The 14,734-nt window shown below is 31.1% G+C and overlaps 1 protein-coding gene across 2 annotated transcripts in view; it reads right to left on the bottom strand.

Annotated features, from left to right (window-relative positions):
- Window positions 1-14,734, bottom strand: part of LOC126889576 (cytochrome P450 6k1-like) — a 122,380-nt gene that overhangs the window by 59,102 nt on the left and 48,544 nt on the right. The window contains exon 1 of one of the 2 annotated variants that reach the window (XM_050657966.1): window positions 5,280-5,416. The exons of the other annotated variant lie outside the window; for it this stretch is intronic. The gene's annotated coding sequence lies outside the window, so the exon portion shown is untranslated. Of the gene's footprint in view, window positions 1-5,279; window positions 5,417-14,734 lie in introns of those variants that run through there. 2 annotated transcript variants of the gene reach the window in all.

The following is a 14,734-nucleotide window of genomic DNA, read 5'->3' on the forward strand; positions in this document are numbered from 1 at the left end:
AACTTTGCAATTCACGAATCTGCACCTTTGATTTTTAAAAATTCATAACTTTTATGAAGAAAATACTGAAAGACTACAGTTGCATTCAAAGTCTTCAAAAAGTTGAGGAATATATGCTGTAGACACTTAAGAAAAAAATATTAAAATAGAACAGAGTTGTAGCGATTTTAACGTAAAAATTCGTGACTTCACTTTTTTTTCATTTTTAGGTTAAAATTGCGATTTTGACAATGTTTCCTGACCTAAAATTCAAAATAAATCTCTTTTTCATTACCAGCACTATCGAAAACATAAAATAAGACAAAAATTAGCCATTCACTGCCCATGGTCAGTATCTCGAAAAATAAGCGTAATTTTGGGGATGTAAAATGTCTATATTAAAAGTTTTTATTAAACATTTGTAACTAAAACTTTAAAGAAAACTTCTTTGTACTCTATGTTTTAACATAAACGTGATAAATATTAATTAAACTTTGCAATTCACGAATCTGCACCTTGTACTTTAAAAATTCATAACTTTTACTAAAAAAAAAAATAAAATCTTAAAACAGATACCGTTGTCTTAAGAAAAGTGAGCAACATATAGTGTACAAATCTTAGAAAAAAATATTAAAATGGACCAGAGTTGGTTTTATGGTAAAATTGCGATTTTGACAATATTGCACTACCTAAAATTTAAAATGAATTTCATTTTAGTTTTCAGCACCGTCAGAAACATAATCTAATACCAAAATTAGCCATTCGCCACCCATGGTCAGTATCTCGAAAAATAACCTTTGTATTGGGGATTTCTAATGTCGATAATAAAAGTTGCATTATTTTTTTTATATAAAATATTTTGATCTAAAATTTTCCAGAAAACTTCTTTGTACTCTCTATTTTAACATAAACATGATTAAAAGGCTAAATTTTAAATTTAGTCACTCAACTTTTGCGATTAAACTTTGCAATGCACAAATCCGCACTTTTTCCTGTTAAAAATTCATAACATTTATCAGAATAAGAATTAAAGTTTCAAGCAGGTACCGTTGCCTTCAGAAATGTTATAGCTATATATTTTAAAAATTTCAGAAAAAAATATTAAAACGGAACAGAGTTGTAGCGAGGTAAACACAAAAAACATGATTTTATTTTTATTTATTGTTAGGGTAAAATTGCGATTTTGACAATGTTCTCCCATATGAGGTTAAAAATTAATCTCATTTTCGTTTTCAGCACCGTCAAAAACATACAGTATGTCTAAAATTCGCCATTCAGCTCTCCGTGGTCAGTACCTGGTCATTTTTGGGGTGCCTGCCGCTAGCCTATAAGCGATTATGAATTAAACGTATATATCTGGTTAATATTATTATATCTACACAATTAATCTAAAACGGGTTATTACTAGATTGTTGTAAAAAATTAGGCAAAATTTTATTCACTTAAAAAGTGAAAGCAAAAAATAGGATGAGTCAATAAACTAATAAAAACTGACTAAGCTGGATCTTTGTTTAATGACGATTTTGTCATAGGAAAAAACAGCTTTGGCATTTTTAAATTGGATAGATATGTACTTGAAAAATTAAAAGAACGAAAATATTGTACATTATACTAACTTTTACTATAGTTAAATCACAATAAAGATGCAACAAACAAATAATAAACAATATGAATAAACAAACAATATAAATATAAATATAAATATAAATATCATTAAACAAACCAAGACACGTTGAATGTTACTAGGAGCACTCCTGAATAGGGATGGAAAAAACCTACCGTTTATAATCTAATACTGGTTTTTTTACTCCGCAGTATTCTGTTTTCCCGGTTGTTTTCTTATTCTGGTTATAACCAGTAGGGGAGTGCAATTAGAACGAAAAGATACAATGTTTCGGAAAAAATCAAACAAGGTTATATTTTTCTAAAACTTTTTTTGTTAGTTTATAAATATGTTAAAGTAAAAAGTTCTACTCACAAATTTCGCCGCTAATTGTTTATTAATTGTTTAAACAATAAAAATTTTTTTGTATAAATAATGTTAAGAATATGGGTGAATTCAACATTTTATTTTGATAAAAAATGTTATTATTTTAGTTTTGATAATGCTGAAGCCGAATCTGACATTACAATTTGCAAATTCAAAATGGCGGATTTTTTCCTAAAAATCCTTAAAAAGCAGTTGTAAAATCCGAATTTTTTTTATAAAACATGTTTGTTTACATATATGTGGATATTTTTGAGAGGTTGCTGAACCTGAATCAAATTTTGATAATTTAAATTATAAAATGTAAGATCCAAAATGGCGGATAACTTAAAAAATGGTTGTAAAATCATAATTTCTTTACAAAATGTATTTATTTCTACATATATTTATTGTTGAGAGCTTTGATAAACCTAACTTAAATGTTAACATTATAAACCATAAAATAGCGGATCCAAAATGCGGATTTTCTAAAAAGAACATAAAAAATAACATTTTTCTAAAACATTTATTGTCTTTATTTTTAACAGGTTGTTGAATCTGAATTAAAGATTAAAAATTTAAATTTCAAAATGACGGATCCAAAATGGCGGATAATTAAATGAAAAACAAGTAGAATCCAATCAAACAAATATGGAATTTCATTTAAAAAAAAGATAAACAAATAATTTTCAAAATAATATTAAAAATTAAAATGTATTAGAAAGAAAGAACAAATTATTCAAAATCTATCTCTTCAATATTCAAAAAATTGTTGCAATGGGATCATAAATAAAAAAGTTATTCTTAGTAAAAAGCTCTGCACATTCTAAAACTTTAAATGCAATCATAAAATCTCAATTTTTATCAGTTTTGTTAAGATATGTCAATAAATAAAAATTTCAGTTAAGAGTAAAATAGCTTTATTTTTCATAATACTGAAAATTGTTATTATGGAAAGTTGTTCAGAACTAAAAACGCTGTGTCAATATGCAATTACACTCTTCTAATCGAAATATTGTGAACTATAAAGGTACATATTTTTTGCGCGAAATATAATTTGTTTAATACCTCGTATAATATTGATAAAATATAATATTTTATATTTGCATATTAAGTGTTAGACCATGCACAGCTATTTATGACGAAGAACTTTTTTCATAAAGTTAATAATAAATAGTTATCATAAATAATAAGTGAAAATTTAATGATGTTGAGTATAATTAATTTGAAACAATATTAAAAAAACAAATTTTCGATTAGAAGGATATAATTACATATTGAAACATAGTTTTTAATTCCAAACAATTTTTCTTTATAAAAATTGTCGATATTGTAAAATATAAAGGTACTTTACTCTTGAGTGAAATTCATATTTTTTGACATACCTCGTACAAAATTAACAAAATTTGATATTTGATGATTGCATCTTATGTCATATACGATACAGAGTATTTTATAAAGAATAACTTTTTTTCGTAAAACTGATTTTAAAAAAGTTATCAATTGGTTCCCAGTTACGCAGACATACTGTATAAGAGCTAAAAAAAAAATTTTTTTGTTGAACATTTATTATTGGTGAAGCTTATTATTAAATATATTTTAGGTAAGTTGTACAGAAAAAAGTTTTGATCACTCTGTATATACATTTTTTCAGCTGGTAATTTTCGGTTTTGTATTACATTTTTGTTATCTTTCTTAGTTTTCTCAAAAAGAAATTGTTTATTTTATCTTTAAACTAAAATAATTTAGTGTTTTTCAAGACTACGTTCTAAGCTTTAAAAAAATATCAAAACAATTGTATTAGATTTATTCAAACTTGAGTAATACTGTCTTAAACTGGTGGGAATTCCGTAAAACTACGAAGTTTTCAAAAGTTCCATTTTTTGAGACAGCGTATTATGTGAATTAAATTTTTGAGATTTTTTTTTAATAAAACATCATTTAGTAAGATGATTGAGAGGTATGTTGCGCAAATTTGAGAGTTTTATAAGTAAAATTGTATTAGTTACACATTTTTAAATCATTTTTAAACAAAATTCATGTAAGGCTGGCTCACTTTCCGCCCACACCGTACTTATGTCCATATATTTTATTTCTTTTTATTACTACCGTAAGATAGCTTATTTCATCTTCTTTCATGTCCAATTTGTAAAATTTCTTTTGATCCATTAGTTAAAGAATTACATTAAAAAAACTCAACCGTGCACTTCTTTTAACGCTAGTTTACAGTGCGCCAATGTGTGTGAGAAGGGTAACTTTAGCGTTGTACATAAAAAATTGCAGAAGCTAGACATTTAATTTTAGGAACATCTTTATATAAGTTTTTTTTGTAAAATTTTCTGAATTTTTCAATGGTCAAGTCAGTTTTTTTCTAAAAATTATATTTTCGGAGTTATTTAAAAAAACATCTAACTTCGCTGTTCATTTGTTTAATGAAAAATGAAGCACCCACTTCTCGAGTAGAACTTTTTGATATGTTGTTTATTAAACATTTCTTAATGAAATTACAAAAAGTTTTATCTTGTTTGATTTTTCCGAAGTGAAAATCTAAATGCACTCCCCTACAGTTATTCTTATAAAACTAATAACCGGTGAAAAACCGGATGTCACTTCTGGAAAGAATAATTAATTCAAAGAAAAAATGGAGAGGTTTTTATATATTATAGAGTCCATATGTATTACAGTTGAGTCCAGGTATATTTACCCGTGCGTCATTAATTCCTGGCGAGATAAAACACATATTTAATAATTCAAAGTTTAACCCGTGATAGGAGCAGTATCTACTTACTGTCACTTGCTGTTGCGTTTAGTAAATTTCAATTTCCGTCTTATCATCGACTTATTTCGTATGCTTTAAATGATGACGCACGGGTAAAGATTGCTGGAGTCAACTGTAATTCACCTTCATATATTTACGGAGTCGGCAACTGGAAAATGCAAGCAAGGGACAGAACAGAATGGCGTAGAAAGCTTGAGAAGGTCGAGACCCTCTAAGGGCTGTAGCACCAAGATGATGATGATGATATTTACAGAAAAACTTCTATAAGCTAGTATAAAAGCGTCCACAAGCTAGTCAGCTATATAGTAGGTACATAACATTCTTCTAACCTAATACTGGCTGGACGATAAAGATGGATTTGAATAATATAGATCGACTGTCTTTTCATCAGTGTGCCAAAATTGTAAATTACTGTAAATATAGAGAACAAAGCTCATGACAATTATCAAGAAAAAGGTAACGGAAGGTAAAATCGACGTCAACCAAATTCCAATAAATTGGATGATCGACTACAGCTACATCAACACCATAATAAATGAAGAAATAAGAGCTCACCTATGAGAAGGTCCTCAAAAGAGTGAAAAATAACTGAGATCACTATCAAATCTTAAAAACTACAATATGTTGGACACATTATGAGAAATGAATTCAGATAATATTATATCGAATGTTTATCTTGGTATCGATAAACTCTTTCAATAATATCGATATCGATAATCATGATAATATTGATATCTATTCGAACGGAGTATCACAAAATAAAGTGCAATGGAAATTTAACATTATAAACTAATGAGTATTGGCTATTGATTAAAACGGAACACCGGTTTTTGGAATAACCGGTCTTTGTGACCGGTTATAACCGCCAGTTTAAACCGTAATTAAGAAAAACCGGTGTAATCGAAAACTGGTGTTTTGTCAACAACCGCCATCCCAACTTCTGAATCAAGATTAACAATGTATAAGCTTTATAAATCATTATTTGGGATTCACAATGTAAATCTATGTAAATGTAAATAAACTTATGCTACGGGTAAAGTTAAGTAAATGGGTAATTCTAGGATTACACGGGTAAAGTGCGAAGTACTCGAGAGGTATCGGTATATATCCGATAGTAAGCCCGAAAAAAATTTGGGGTTTACTCTAGTAAAACCCATTTTACCTGCTGCCTAGTGATTAAATGCTTAATGGGGTATATAAAGATAAGGCCGTAATTGTTTAAAATATATCTTAAAAAGAAAAAAACGCATTTTACAAAAGTGAGGAAAGTAAAACTTTTACAAAAGCAGAAATAAATATTTTAATCTATTTTATATCTATCTATCCTTCCCCTTTGTCTTTTCTGCAGCATCCATCTGGCTTGCATATTGTAGAAGCCTTGAAGGTGTCACCAGGGAAATGGACCAATAAGTTTTCAATTCAAAAATCTTTTAGTAATATCCATAAGGAAAAATTTTCTTATCGATATGGATTTTCTCAGAACAGTTTGCACCATATTACAAAATACCAAGTAATTCGTTGACACGCAGACTGTATGGTCTACCTAAAATACATAAAGAGGACATTCCTATTCGTCCAGTAGTCAGCTTCATAAATACTCCAGTTTCTATAATTTCTAAATTAATTTTGAACCTCACCAACACTACGACGAATTTCACCTCTCGCTTCTCAGTCAAAAACACTAGTCATCTAGTCAATAAACTCCATTAAATAAATCTTCGTCCTAACAATACTATGCTTTCGTTTGATGTTAGCAACCTCTTCACCTCTGTCCCCAAACAAGAAACTATTAATCTGGTACATTCTCTTCTCAGAGCCAGTTCAATTACTATGTCTACTACAGATTCTATCATCCAATTATTACAATTTTGTCTACTTCAAGACTTCTTTGTATTTAATAATAAATTTTACAGACAACCTAATGGTTTAGCCATGGGTAGTTGTCTATCCCCTCTTTTAGCTGATATATTTATGGATCATCTAGAATCCACGCAGATCATGAAAAATCCGGAAATCTTACACTGGTTTCGTTATGTTCATGACGTTTTAGTTTTTATATACCATAACTCCAATTCAGCTGATCTTCTTCTTTCATAAATTAATCAAATACACCCCAACATTAAGTTCACTATGGAACTTGAGTCATCCCAATCAATTAATTTTCTTGACCTCACCATCACCAGATTAAACGACCATTTCGATTTCAGTATCTATAGGAAACCAACGCAGACTGATCATGTCATACCCTTCTCATCCAACCACCCCATTTCACACAAATATTCAGCGTTCCACAGTTATATACACCGTCTAGAAACCACCCACCTATCACAAGAAAACTACAATAAAGAATTAAACATCCTGAAACAAATAGCCTTCAACAATGGTTATGACCCCAACATCATAACTAAACTTATCCATAAGAGACATTTCAGAGTCTTGAGAGAGGCTGCGTTCCCCAGAGATTCGACCACCAGACCTATTTATACTTCTCTGCCATATCACCAAGAACGTCTGTCCGGAAATATTAGAGATATTACTAAAAGATCTGTCGACAACATCCAAATTTCCTTTAAAGTTCAAAACAATCTAGGCCAACTTCTCTCCAACTCTAAAGACCCTATCAACTACATGAATCGCAGTGGAGTCTATAAATTACAATGTTCTGATTGTGATGCCACTTATATAGGAAGAACTCCTTACCTCCGGTTCAATTGAACTCAAAAAAAGAAAAAATACATCAACTTTTTCTCAACATCTAAAACAAAACAACCACACTCTTAATATCCCGGATAACGTATCTTTAATTCATAACATTCCCCAAAAAAATGTTCTACGGTTGCACCTTTATGAAGACTTGGAAATAGTTAAAGAAAAACAAAGAAGCCCTAATTGTGTTAATCGTCATGTGTCTTTTAATCGTGACTTTCAGCCCTTACACCGTCAATTTTTTTCATAAATTGCTCTTTGTTTTTCTCCTCTATACTTTTCTGGCTACAATATGTAAAACCATCAGTCAATTCATTCAATGTATGTACATCTATTCACTACTTGATTTATACCAACCTTTCGTTTAAATTCCTCAATTAACGCTTAATTTCATTTATTTTTTTAAACATCCTGTCTTTCACAATTCATACACAACTATTTAATTATATCCTCTCACTATTCTCTAATTTCATATATTTATACGGGTCCCCATCTAGTTTCCAACCAACACTACACAACATTCATTTCATTAACACCAACAATACCCTCTGCTGATTCAATCATACATTTACACCTATCTATCTTATCTTCCGCCTATCATCCTCATCTTTTTGGTAGATTGTGGTGGTCGGACTCCTGTTGGTCTCAGTCTCTTATTTCAATCATCAATCTCAATCACTCTGCTGTCTGATTTACTTATTCCACAACTTAACTGCATTTAATTACTTTATATGAATCTAATCTTTAACCTTTTAATATTTTAAAAAAATTTTTTTAAACAACAACTTTTACTCAACACCCTCCTTCTTTATTTTCTCCATAAAGGTAATAACTTAGAAAATCATACCTAATTTTTCATTGACCTAGATATACACATATAAGGACAGAATAACTATTCTAAACCTTTTATAACAACTATGATTCCTAATCAGTGTTGAGTAACTCTTACATACCCCATATACTTTACTATAGTACGAATTTCAGTTATGTTAAATCATCCTCCATATTAATATTAAAATATCAGACATATACGGAGCCCTTGCCTCATAGTCCTACCACTAGTAATACTTTTATCGACTTTTCATTTCATTCAGTCAGGTACATCAATCATCTTTTTTGCTGGATGTCAAGTGACTACATGCTTATAAGAATAAAAACTTCAACCTAGACATTTCTCTCATCATTTTAATAGTTCAAAAAATCTACTTCTTTTCTCTGCCCTAAATGCATTTTAGCATATTATGGGCAAATTATTCTTTTTCAACTATTAAAACAAAATAATATTTTAAATTCATCGCATCCATGGTTGGTTGCCTATCTTAAGTAATACACTTATTTGAACCCTGTTGACAATTCATTTTTAAACAACGTTATTTTCACTCTGTATATTGTTCTTGTCAGCGTAATGTGGAATACTTGTAGTCCTAGCACACGATGTTGGTCGTTATTATTGAATTTTACCACAAATAAAATATTATAAAATTTTTGGCTAGTGTACCAAACTACATATCAGTTCACACAACTTCATGTTACACTTTCTGTCTCTACTGTCATTAGCCAGAAACGCTTTCACACCTGTCACCTGTAATCAGTTGGCTTTTACCTTTCTCTTTGTGAAGACAGAGAAATCAACTCAACCACCCACATACTTGTGGTATAGGCATATGGTGCCTTGAGGTATACCCTTTAAATTTCACCCATCGCTAAGGTTTAATAAATTATATGCCAATGTAAGACCTTTGGTCGGCATTTTAAGGGTTTTAACCCATGTATTTTTGGTGGCTTAGCATGTAGAGCTTGTAAGTATAACCTTATTTTTTATCTTGGTCATCCTTTAAAAAATTTTTTACTCTTGTCTTCACTGATTATGGTTGTACTTATTTTAGGCTTAGAACACTGATGATGCTCTCTTTAGAGCGAAAACGTTCTGTATTTTAATGTAGTCCTTTATTGGGTTTTCAAACTAATATACCTTTTACACAGAAGATCTTTTTCTTCAATTCTTTTAGTAATATTTTTAATATTTTCCAACGAAACATGGGCCAGAACAAACAATGAAAAGGCAGAAACTTTCGGCGAATACCTAGAAGAAGTTTTCAAACCTATACCAGCTGCTGCAACAAATAACGTTCAAGAAATCTACAATTTCCTACAGAACCAAACCCCGACAGGAGAAAACACACTACACGCTTCACCCAAAGAAGTTCAAAACATAATCAACAATAATCTAATAAAAAAGAAAGCACCTGGCTATGACTTAATCACAGGTGAGGTAATTAAAAATCTACCTACCAAAGCAATTAAAATGCTAACTCAATTGTGTAATGCGGTACTAAGACTAAAACACTTCCCAATCCAATGGAAAATTGCGGAAATTATCCTTATACAAAAATCAGGAAAACCTCCAAATGAGCCCACTTCATATCGACCAATTAGTTTATTGCCAGTTATGTCTAAGATCATGGAAAAAATAATAGAAAAAAGACTTCTACAAATACTAACAGACAGAAATATGATACCCGACCAGCAATTTGGCTTTAGGAAAGAGCATGGCACCGTCGAACAAGTTCACAGAGTGGTCAACGTTATAAATAAAACCTTTGAAGAAAAAATTTACTGTTCAGCAGCATTCCTCGATGTTAGCCAGGCTTTTGATAAAGTTTGGCATCAAGGACTGTTGTATAAACTGAAAAAGAACTTACCAGAGGAACTATATACACTCCTTAAGTCGTATTTATCAGAAAGATACTTTCGAGTGAAGTTTGAGTCAGCCTATACAAAACTATATCCCATCAGATCAGGGGTACCGCAAGGAAGCGTTCTGGGACCACAACTGTATCTGATTTACACAGCCGACTTACCCACAAATCGTGATACAACGACCACCACCTTTGCAGACGATACTGCAATCCTAGCAGTACACAAAAATCCCGTCGAAGCTGCTGCAAAACTCCAGAGAGTATTAAATCAAATAAATACTTGGGCACAAAATTGAAGAATTAAATTGAATGAACAAAAATCAAACCATATTGTTTTTACAAAATGTCACGGTGAATCACCTACAGTAACAATAAATAATAAGGTAATTACCTCAGTTACCTCTGTAAAATATCTGGGCATGCACTTGGACAGGGGATTAACCTGGAGAACCCACATATGGAACAAACGGAAACAACTGGGCATACAATTTAGTAAGCATTATTGGCTTCTAGGGCGTAAGTCTAAGCTCACGACAAGAAATAAACTGCTAGTCTACAACACAATATTCAAATCAGTATGGGCATATGGTCTGTAGCTCTGGGGAACAGCATCCAAGTCGAATGTATCCATAATTGAGAGATTCCAGTCCAAGGTGTTACGTTCAGTAATCGATGCTCCGTGGTTTGTTACTAACAGGGATATTTACAATGATCTGGAAACGAAAACCGTCAGTGAAGTGATAGTGGAGTTAAGCGCAAAATACATCGTACGTCTTGAAAGCCACGCGAATGTGCTTGCAATTAATTTGTTAGACAACAGTCAGGAAACAAAACGGTTAAAGAGACAGACACCATTAGATTTACCGCACAGACATTAACATTGTTACAGTAGCTAAGTTAATATATTTATGTAATACAGTAATTTAATATTATCTCTATAGAGATGTGTGGCGCTGGTCACAATCTTCATGTCATTATTTCTCAGATAAAATGTGCCTATTGTTATATGTTATAACAGATTGCCTAATAAACATATAAAAAAAAATATTTTTCAATATTATTAATGTTGCTGTTAGTATTGAAAACTTTACCTTTTAATTGCCAGATGACGCTAGTCACCTAATCCATACACGTCAGTGGCAATGTGAAGATAAAATTTCATGGTTGGTCACTTCGAGTATGGAGCAGCAGGCATACGCCTCTCCGATGATGACTCTAATAAGAGTCGAAAATCGTCGATTCAGAGTGCTGGACTGCGCTCCGTATTCTAAGTGAAAAATGAGATTGTTTTGACTACGAATTGAAACTGAATAAAAATGGTATACATTTTTATTTTTATTTTATTTAATCTATTTGTTAAAACAAGATAAGCTGCTGTGGCATTTGGATTTACAAATATTTTCAGCAGCTTTACATTTGTCTTCATTTTACCAACACCTGACGAGTACTTCCTACTCTACACGGGTGATCCTGGAATTACCCGTATATGTTTCTTTTCATGAGCATTTTTCAGTGCGTCACAGTTTTTCGATTTCTCTCTAACGCATTAAATTGTATGTGACAGAGAAAACGCACGTCGCTGATTACATTTCGTCGGTGACATTTATAACATTTAATCTAGTTGTCAATAGATGGCGCTAATAATATTATATTAAATAATATTATATTATTCTATATAAAAAAAATTTAATCTGTACAATTTATACTATACAAATAAAAGAAAATACCATTTTATAAATGCAATAAACAAAATTGATTTGTTTTGATACCAAATTGCAAATAAAATGTGACAACTGTCAGATTTAACTAAAATGTCATGTTATAATAAATGTCATAAATGTGTATTTATTACGGAGTAACCTTTTTTTCTATCATTTGTGACGCACTGAAAAATGCTCATGAAAAGAACCATACCTAAGTTTACCCGTAACATATTTATACATATACATTGTAAATCATGATTTGAGGCCTATAGAATCAAAACCTGCTAGATCCCTGTTTTAAAATTTTGTCAGGAGCCTAAAAAAATATTTTTTCTACGTGCGTGCAAAAAAGTCTACATTTCCGCAAGCATTTTAGTTTGGAATGTTTTACTTATCCGCACTGATTTTAGATATTTTAATATGGCCTTAAAATAATTATAATACATGCAATAAACTAATATTTAGATATTACCTACTAATTTATTTCAAATGTATCTTATCGTGTTTTGTTTTAATGTTAAGTGAAATTAACGCGATTATTTCATTCATAGGAGATTCTGACCAATAGAAAGGTACAGAAATCTGAATTAAATCGATAATTTTTGATAATCTCCCGTCGTTAAGTATATTACGTCAGATGCCCTTCGTAGCTACGAAAAAATACATTCAGTGACATTAATGACAATTAATGTTTTAAAAATTATAAAATGATGACTTTCAATCGTCAAATATTTATAAAAACTATGTGTTTAATGGTACTTACATAAATAAATTACAATAAAATTTTGGATTTGAACAGTTTTATTCATGAAATAATCGCAACAAATTGCACTCGACCTCTGAAATTAATATAGAATTTTTGCTCTCGTGACACTTTGACATAATTTCACTCGCCTTCGGCTCGTGAAATTAAAACTGTCAAAGTGTCACTCGGAAAAAATTCAATAATTTCAGAGCTCTTGTGCAGTTACTACTGACAATTCGATGAATTAAAATTATTTTGACATAATATTCGAAAGTCAAATCAGTAGACAATAACAGTGGTTTTGAATCGTCGTCATGAAATTAAAGATCGTCGTCATGGTAACCAATTATATTTAAAGTTTGGTTTTGACAAACTTGTTAAAGAATTAATTTGTGTATTTTCATCAACGAACTGTCAATACGGATGGAATGGCCCCGTCCGGCGTCCCATTCAAACAGTGAAGCGAGATTGTGGCCAACATACAAGTAAGAGAGGTCCTAGAGAGAGACAGAGCATGCCAGGGAAAATTTGCTACAACTACCACCAGAGTTGCCAGATATATGGTTTTATAAATCCCTCACTTAGAAACTGAAATTCCCTCAAATTGAAGCTCAAGCAACTTAAATCTTAATAAATAAGTAGTCAAATGTAGAGAACATTAAACCAAAACTCTACTTATCAACAGAAAGCCCTGGAAATAATTCATAGGTCATATCGTCTTCGTTTATATGAGAGTATTATATGCTCGCAAATTTAATATACCATGACCCCTTAAATTCTCTCATAATCCCCCCCCACCACTTCTGCTTAGAAAAATTCCTCTAGACGCTTTCAAATTACTCCAAAATTATGGGAAAATACCCCAAGCTGGCAACCCTGACGGCCACTATCAATTTTTTTGTTTACAAAAGACGGCGATTATCTTCTATCCTTCCCTAACTATACTCTTTCATCCTGGCCGCATTAAATTCACTTCTTGCCCATTCCATTCGTATTGACATTTCGTTGATTTTCATATTAATTCAATTAATTGATTAAGATTTGGTCATTTTTTAAACGCACGTCAAAAAATATTGTTTCTAACTCTTACGAAAAGTCTCTTTTCCGCACTCGACTGCTTGCCGAACTTCGCTTCGCGTCGTTAGGCAAACTGCGCTTGTTATAGCCCTGTCGTCAGGGGGGGTACAGCGGCCTCCTTAATTCAGATGGACTTACTCAAGTTTTTTTATTTATTTTGACCCGTAGAACACGAATTTTTTGGGTAACAGTTGATCCGGATGTCGATAAGATTGTTATAAACAAAGAACTTGAGGAATTAGATAACAGCAATTTTTCTCAAAACAAACCATTTTTTTGTATTTTATAGGTGATTCTCACCAAAAAATGGTCTTACAAGTTTTTTCGTAGGATGCATAGTTTTCGAGATAACGCATTTTAACTTTCAAAAAATCGAAAAAGTGCAATTTTTGAACCCGAATAACTTTGGACTAAAAAAAAAAATAGCAATTCTGTCCACTGCATTTGAAAGTTCAAGTCAAATTCTATCGGTTTTGATTATTTGCATTGCTAAAAATTTTTTATTTGTAAAACAAAGCCATAAACACATAGTGTTTCCTGTACCCAATGCATGCGTTTTAATGTACGTATAAATTGTCGGTATTCGCGCCTACTCGTTGGATTTCAAATGAGAGATGCACTGAAATTATCATTCAATCACTATATATTTATAGCTTTGTTTAACATTAAATAAGTTAATTTTTAATATTGAAAATGACCAAAACCGATAGAATTTGACTTGAACTTTTAAATGCGGTAAGCAGAATTGCTATTTTATTTTTCTGCGAGCGTGCAAAAATGGCTACTTTCGCGCACGCATTTTAGTTTAGAAAGTTTCACTTTTCCGCACGCGTGTTACTTTTCCGCACGCGTGTTACTTTTCCGCACGCGGTTTTTACTTTTCCGCACGCGTGTTAATTTAGATATGTTAATATGGCATTAAAGTAATTATAATTCTTGCAATAAACTAATATTTAGATATTATTTACAATTTATTTCAAATATATCTTATTGTGTTCCTGTTTTAATAAAATTAACGCGACAATTCGATGAACTAGAATTATTTTGACATAATATTCGAAAGTCAAATCGGTAGACAAT

The sequence above is a fragment of the Diabrotica virgifera genome, chromosome 8, assembly GCF_917563875.1.
Source record: "Diabrotica virgifera virgifera chromosome 8, PGI_DIABVI_V3a".
Classification (NCBI taxonomy): Eukaryota; Metazoa; Arthropoda; class Insecta; order Coleoptera; family Chrysomelidae; genus Diabrotica; species Diabrotica virgifera.